We start from the raw sequence: 8,021 nt of genomic DNA on the forward strand, positions 1-8,021 counted from the left end.
TTTGGCTTTTATCTAGGTCTATCATGTAAGTGATGTGACTTTCTTCTACTGCCTTTGCCCTGCATTTGTAGTACTTTGTGATATATAACTTTGTACTGAACTCAGGTGATGTGACTCTTTTTTTTTTTGTTTGTTTTTTGTTTTTTGAATCAGGGGTTTCTGCCCATAGAACATTGTGTAACATATCACTTGGCTCAGCACTTGGTGATGTTTCTTCTGTCTTGCCTGGGCCCTGACCACAAGAGACATTGTGGCATGTTGCTAAACCCAGCATCAAGTTGAGGTCACTCTCCTTGGTCCTGCACATAGCACCATTGTGAAATATATACAGGCCAAGTGCCTAGGTGAAGTTTGTCTCCTCTGCTGCCTAAGTCCTGACCAAGTCCTGCCCAAAGAGGGAATTTAGATATATCACTGAAAACAGCATCCAGATGATGTGACCCTTCCTCCAGAGTCCTGCCCACTTGGAGTATTTTGACATTTCACTTGACCAGAACTCATTCAGCTGATATGACTTTCCTTTCTTCTCCCTGCCCACAGGTGATATTGTGCCATATACCAGAAAACAGATCAATGGCCTCATATCAACTCTTTTACCTGGAGCCAGGTAGCTCTCATCACTGATCATTTCCACAAGTGTTATTTAGAAATACACCGATGTGCCGGGCGCAGTGGCTCAAGCCTGTAATCCCAGCACTTTGGGAGGCCGAGACGGGCGGATCACGAGGTCAGGAGACCGAGACCATCCTGGCTAACAGGGTGAAACCCCGTCTCTACTAAAATACAAAAAACTAGCCGGGCGAGGTGGCGGGCGCCTGTAGTCCCAGCTACTCCGGAGGCTGAGGCAAGAGAATGGCGTAAACCCAGGAGGCGGAGTTTGCAGTGAGCTGAGATCAGGCCACTGCACTCCAGCCCGGGCCACAGAGCAAGACTCCGTCTCAAAAAAAAAAAATAATAATAAAAAAAAAAAAAAAAAAAAAAAAAAGAAATACACCGATATACAGCTCCTGAGTGATTTAGTAATCCCGCCTATTTATAGCCCGAAGGTAACATTTTGACATATCCCTGGGCCAAGAACCTTGGTGATTTGACTCCTGTCTTTAGCAGTGTCCTCAGCAGGGATCATAACATATTTCTGGACCCTTCGTCTAGGTTATGTGACTCTCCTCTCCTGTCTGAACCCTGCTTCCAGTGACGAGTGTAGCATTTCTAAGCATCGCATTCAAATGACATGACTCTCTTGCCTGACACCTTTCAACAGGAGACATTGTGACATCTTTAGACCCATCATTTAGGTGATATGCTCTCCTCTCCTGCCTGGAAAATCTCTATAGGGGACATTATGTCATCAAGCTGGGCTGAATACCCAAGTTTTGTTAATTTTCTGTTATGGCCCTGTATACAAAGAGAATATTAGAATATTCCTGGCTTAGGATTTAGGTGATGTGGCTGTCCTGCCTTTTTACTAAATGCAGAGGGGATGGTGACATATACCCAGGCACAACTGACAGGCATGACAATGACTCTCATATGTGAACCCAGCCAAAGGGAGAAATTTTGACTCTTATAACAGGTTTAGGTACATGAATGATGTCCAGGGTCTCCTTCTGGTGAAGAGGTCACAGAACATTACAACACTCACATATATTTTATAACACCCTTTTGTTGTATAGAGAGTGTCATAACAGGGCATAATACACAGAGGAAACAGTAAGTCTCATGTGCACACCCAGCTGACAGTAATGACTTCCACTGTCACAGACATATGAAGGCAATTGTCCTACATAAAAAAGGATGTGTATGGTATTGTAAATCTAATCTCTAGAATTTTATTCCAGTGACTGTGATATAAATCTTTGCCAAGCACCTGTGTAACTTTCCTCTTTAGACTGATTCCAGCCTACGCATGGGATCTTGATATCTACTTGGGCCATTCGTAAAGTGATATGACTCTTCTGCCTGGACCTTGCTCTCAGTAATTATTGTGACATTGCTTTATCCAGAACCGAGATTATGTTACATTCCTGCCTCCACCTTCCCCCAGACATCATTGTGACATATCACTGTGTCCATAACTTAGAAGACGTAACTCTCCTCTCTGGAATGGGCTCTGCACACAGGGCAAAATAGTGACATATTTCTTGGCCAGGCACACAGGTGATGATACTCTTTCATCAAAGCTATGCCCAAAAGAGGACATTTTGACACATCACAGACCTATCATGGAGGTGATATGACTGCTCTGCTTGCCATTTGTCTTCTTGAATAGTGACATATTGCTTTTTCCAATAGGCACAAAGGTGATGGTACTCTTTTGCCAGTGCCATGCGTTAAGAAGGCTTTGAGACATACCTCTGGACCTATCACCTAGGTGATATGATTTCCTGCTTACCCGTGCCCACATGGAGCGTTGTGACATAAGATTGGAACCAGCATCTATGTGATGCAACTCTCTTACCTGGTTTCCTTTAAAAGGAGGACTTGTTAATATCTCAAGTCCCAGGATCAGGTGTTGTGGCTCATCAGCCTGGTTTCTTCCCACATATTAAATTTTGACATATACCTAAAGAAACAAATAGGTAATATGACTCTTTTTCTGCCTGAGCCCTGCCTAATGGTGACATTGGGCTATATCTTCAAACTCATGTCCCAAGTGATGCGACACTTTTGTGTTGGCCTTTACAATGGGAAGATTGTGTCATACTGATGAGCCCAGCGCTTAGGTTATGTGACTCTCATTTTGTTGCTGAACAACACCGCTAAAAAGGACTTTTGTCGTATTTCAGGGCCCAGCACCAGATGATGTCACTCTTTTCCCCAGGTCATGCATAAAGAGGAAATTATAGTATATTGCTCGGTCCAGTACCCTAATGATGTGACTCTCCTGTCTGTGCCAGAGTCATAAAAGGAATTTGGAAATATCCTTGGGCCATTCTGTACATCTTTTGGCTCTCATCACTTTGCTGGGTTTCTTGCACTTGTGGTTATATCTTATAGCTTCCTCTAGTCCCCATTAGTGTCACTGTCTGTCTTACACCCTGCCTAGGGAGTGCATTGTGACATATTGCTTGGCACAGCACCTAAGTGATGTTAACATTCTGACTACTTTTTGCACACAAATGGGACTATGACATATAACTTACTTCAGTTCAAAGTTGTGATGATCAATCTTATATTGAGATTCAGCCAATAGGAGATGTTTTCCTTCTCACCACTAGGTTTAGGTCAATAGGTAAGGTTCTGGGTTGCATATTCATACAAAGTTCACAGAAGTTTACAACACGAAATCATATTACAAATCCTTCTCGGTTGATACAGAGAGTTTCATAACAGGGCCCAGCAAAAAGTTAAGATTGTGGTTCTTGACTACACATTCATTTGAAAGTAAAAGTTATTACCATCCTACAATTAAAAAGCCCATTATGGAGATCCTGAGTCTAACCAGTGAATACAGCAAGAAGTTGAAATTATGACTTTCATAAGTGAACCTCATCACAGATGGGATGGTGACTAATTTCTGGACCCAGCTTACAGGCATAATAATGGTCTCATACTTGAAGATAGCCCCTAGGAGAGGTGTTGACTGTCACACCTGAGTTTGTGGCAATATGTAAGATTGCGAGTCCATATAAGCTTGTGGGGCTCAGAGAAGTTTGCAAATCTCATGCATGTTGCATAAAGTACTCAGATTTTTTAGAGAGTGTCATACAATGGCCAGCATACACATAACATTCTTACTCTCACATACACAGCTAGCTAACAATTAATGGTGTCACCCTTAAAGATAAGGAGATTGTGTCATTTCCCTTGGCCTAGTACCCTGGTGTTGAGACTTTTTGGTTTAAATTCATTTTCATAAGGGCATAGTTATGTATCACTGGGTTAGAATCATGATAATGTGACTCTTCTGCCTGTGCCCTACAAACAGCGGAAATTTTCATTTATCTCCAAGTTTTTTGGCTAGGTGGTATGTCTCTCCTGCAAGTGCCCTGCCTGCAGGGGACACTGTGACGTATCACTAAATATAGAATCTAGGTAACGTGACTCTCTTCTTTTGCCTGGATCCTGCCCACTGAAGAAATTGTGCCATTCCACTGAGTGCAAAACATCAGTGACATGACTCTCCTCTTTGTCCTGGTCTCTGGTGTGAGAGGGAATTTTTACAAATTGGTGAATCCAGCAGCCAGGTGTTGTGATTCTCTTTTTTCCTTTTTTTTTTTTTTTTTTTCCAAACTGTGTATTGGGGACATTCAGACATAATTCTGAGCCCATGACCTAAATGAAGTAACTCTTGTTATGCCTGGTCTTTACAATGGAGGATTGTAAGTATTGCTGAGCCCAGCACTCAGGATGTTTGACCTCCTTATTTTTCTCAACCATGCGCACTAAGAAAAATTTTGACCTATTGCAGGGTCCAGCAACCAGACAATGTTCGTCTTTTGCCTGAGTCCTGCATATAGTGTGAATTATTGCATATTGCTGGGTGCAGCTTCATGATAATGTAACTCTCATACCTGTGCCAGAGCCACAGAAGGTATTTTGACATATCCTGGGCTGATTATGTAGGTGTTTTGTCTCTCATTAGTTCGCTGGGGATTTTCCATATGTGGAAATGTGTCATACTTGTGAGTCCAGAACCCAGGTAAGTGAGTCTAATTTCTATACTCTGCCTAGTGAGGGTATTTTGACATGTTGCTTGACACATCGCCTAGGTGATGTTACCCTCCTGCCCACATTTTAGCCCACAAATGGGACTATCACATATAACTTACTTCAGTTCACAGGCGTGATAGTCAAACTTATATTGGGATTCACCAATAGGAGACATTTTGATTTTTATTACTCATCTTAGGGCCATAGGTAAGGTCCTATCCTTGTTTGCATATGTGTACCAAGCTCACTGAACTTTACAACGCTAACTCATAATGTAAAAACTCCTTCGGTGGTGCAGAGAGTTTCATGACAGGGACCACGAAAGTTCAGATTAGGACTCTCTATTACACACCCAGGTGAAAGCAAATGTTACCATCATCTTACATGTTCAAAGCCCACTGTTAAGGTCCTGAGTCTAACAAGTGAATATAGTACGGAGCTGGATTTGTGACCTTCATATGTAGATCTGGCCACAGGTGGGATGGTGACTCATTTCTGGATCCAGCTAACAGGCATAATATTGGATCTCATTCCTGAACCCAGCCTACAGAAGATATTTTGATCATGATAGCTGGGTTTAGGGCAATGTGTAACATCGTGAATTCATATGAGCATTTAAGCTTTGAGATGTTTGCAACATTCATATATGCTGTACAAAGCCTTTGCATAACATACACACCCAGCTCACAGTTAATGGTGTTACCCTCAAAGACAAGGATATTTGGCATATCTCCCTATGGAATCAATTGGTATTTATATTCAGGTTGAGCATTAGAAATGCGGTACTTGTTAAAATAAAGTAAATAATCAGGTTTAGAATGGTAATGTTTGGGTTATAAATTAGTACTGCTATTATTCAACCTATTAGAGTAATTGAGGTGTAAGCTAGAATTTTACACTGTTGGATTTGATTAAGTCCTCCAGAACCACCCACTATAATGGACAGGATTATGACAGAATAAAGTTTGTGTTTATTGATGGAAAGTTTGAAACATAATCAGGATACCAGCTAGCTTTTGTCATGTGAGAAGTATGCCAGATATTAGATAGGTTTCTTGGCTTACCTCTAGGGCTCAGAAGTGAAATGAGGTTATTCCTAGTTTTATTATTTGGGCCATTATTATTACTAAGGATGAAAATTCGTTAGTAGTGTTTATTATTGTCCATTGCCCATTGGACAGGTTATTGGAAAAGATACTTCTCATAAGAATTATAGATGTGTTTGCTTGTGCAAAAAAAAAAAAAATGTGGCTGCTTCTGTAAAGCAGGGAATTAATTTTTTTAAAAATGAAGATAGACATGAGAGCTGGTATAATTGTTTCTAGCCCTGTTCAGAAGAGAAATCTGTGTGAGGCTAGCATTGTGGTAAGAATTCCTCTGAAAATATTAAGGGAGATAATAAGTTGAGCTAATGGATTAATTAGTACACAAGTGGTATAACCAACATTTTCAGGGTATGAGCCTGGTAGCTTCTTTAGCTGACCTTACCTTAGGAAGCAGAGTAATAGATAGCATGGAGAATTTTGGGTTTTCATGGATAGGTCCAATTTCTGTAGTGCAAGAAATAATAGGGTTTTAACCTCTATTGTTTACTCTATCAAAGTAATCCTTTTGTGAGACATATTTCCTATGTTTGGGGAGTAATGCTGGGAATTAGGACAGACATTGATTTATACAATATGCAGAATGCTAGTGTAAGTGGGAGTATTTTCATGGAAGATACATGAGTTGGTCATAGTGGAATCAGGATATGCTGTTTTAATTCATGAAAAAGGTGCTTAAAAGAGAGGTCTTGGTAATAAAATCTATGGTATAGAGTTTTAGAGAATATGTAGTGTATAGTGCTCCCAGGAAAGTAGTAGAAGTTAGGGGATTTATTATGATAATATTCATGTTTTCTGATATAAAGAAGAAGACAAATGAATCTGTGGCATATTCAGTGGTAAAGCCTGAGACTAACTCTGACTCTCTTATGTGTAATTAAAACCACTGGAAGTGGATTTACAAAAGAGGTGTGTAAGAACAGTAAAATGTGTTTTTAGTAAAATATTAAAAGAAGGCATGGAAATATAAATTCTTGCCTATGCTCAAACAATTGTTTTGAATTAGATAACATAAAGATAAAAGGTCAAACAAATTGTGGAAGGATTGTAAAAATAAATCTTGAAAAAGAAATTGTGTGTGTGAACATTAATTAAATTCATATAGGTACATACTTGTTTTGTAAAAAGCATTGACATAAAAGTGCAACAATGTAGTTGTAAGGCACTAATACGCTCTTTAGCAAAATTTGTAAAGAATTATAAAATGAGGGCAAGCACAGTGGCTCACACCTATAATCCCAGCACTTTGGGAAGCCAAGATGGGTGGATCACGATGTCAGGAGTTCAAGACCAGCCTGACCAGCATGGTGAAACCCTGTCTCTACTAAAAATACAAAAATTAGTCGGACATGGTGGTGCACGCCTGTAGTCCGAACTTCTTGGGAGGCTGAGGCAGGAGAATCACTTGAATCCGGGAGCAGAGGTTGCGGTGAGCTGAGATTGTGCCATTGCACTCCAGCCTGGGTGACAAGAGCAAAATTTCATCCAAAAAAATTACAAAATGCTTTTGCTTTTTACACTGCCAAGTCATCATTTTGATTTCATAAGTAATTTATAGTAATCTGGAATTATATTTTGTAAGATCAAGTGTTATAAAGCCCTAACATGTAACATTTTTCTCAAAATAAAACACTTACAAATTTGTCTTTTCTAATTCTGGGATTTTGGATGCTAAAGAGGACGCTGGAGTATCCATAAGAGAGGTAAGCATGATTATATGATATGTTTAGTTACATGGAATTGCCAAAATGGTGTTCAATATTCTTGAGTTTATATTTTGGTGAATAATACCAATACATATTCCAAAACTGTATGGAATTTTTATCTGAAGTATATACTCTCAAGCACAATTAAGGTTGTTATTTCAACTTATTGGAAACCGCAGAATTAACCAAAATTTATTGTCAACCATATTTCTGACTCTTACTACCTTGTACATTTTGTTATACTTACACAATTGTTGTTCTGCTTTAATTTTTTTTTCAAAAAATGTTTTTAATCAGCTAGAGAACTTTGATAGGTGCTCTCACATGAAGGTTTCTGATACCTTTGGAACTTGTGACATTGGAATATGGGAAAAACCTACAGAACTTATGAAGATCTAAGATGTTCATGAGTATAAGACAAAATAAGAGTTAACTGAATGGACTGGACAAATAGGAATCTGAAGTAATCTTTCTGACTTTTGATTATAACATTAGTGAGCTTTGTATTGTTTACCAGAGTCAAGGAAACATATCCTGAGATATTTACAGACTTAAATAT

This window comes from Rhinopithecus roxellana, chromosome 22, assembly GCF_007565055.1.
Source record: "Rhinopithecus roxellana isolate Shanxi Qingling chromosome 22, ASM756505v1, whole genome shotgun sequence".
NCBI classification, from domain to species: Eukaryota; Metazoa; Chordata; class Mammalia; order Primates; family Cercopithecidae; genus Rhinopithecus; species Rhinopithecus roxellana.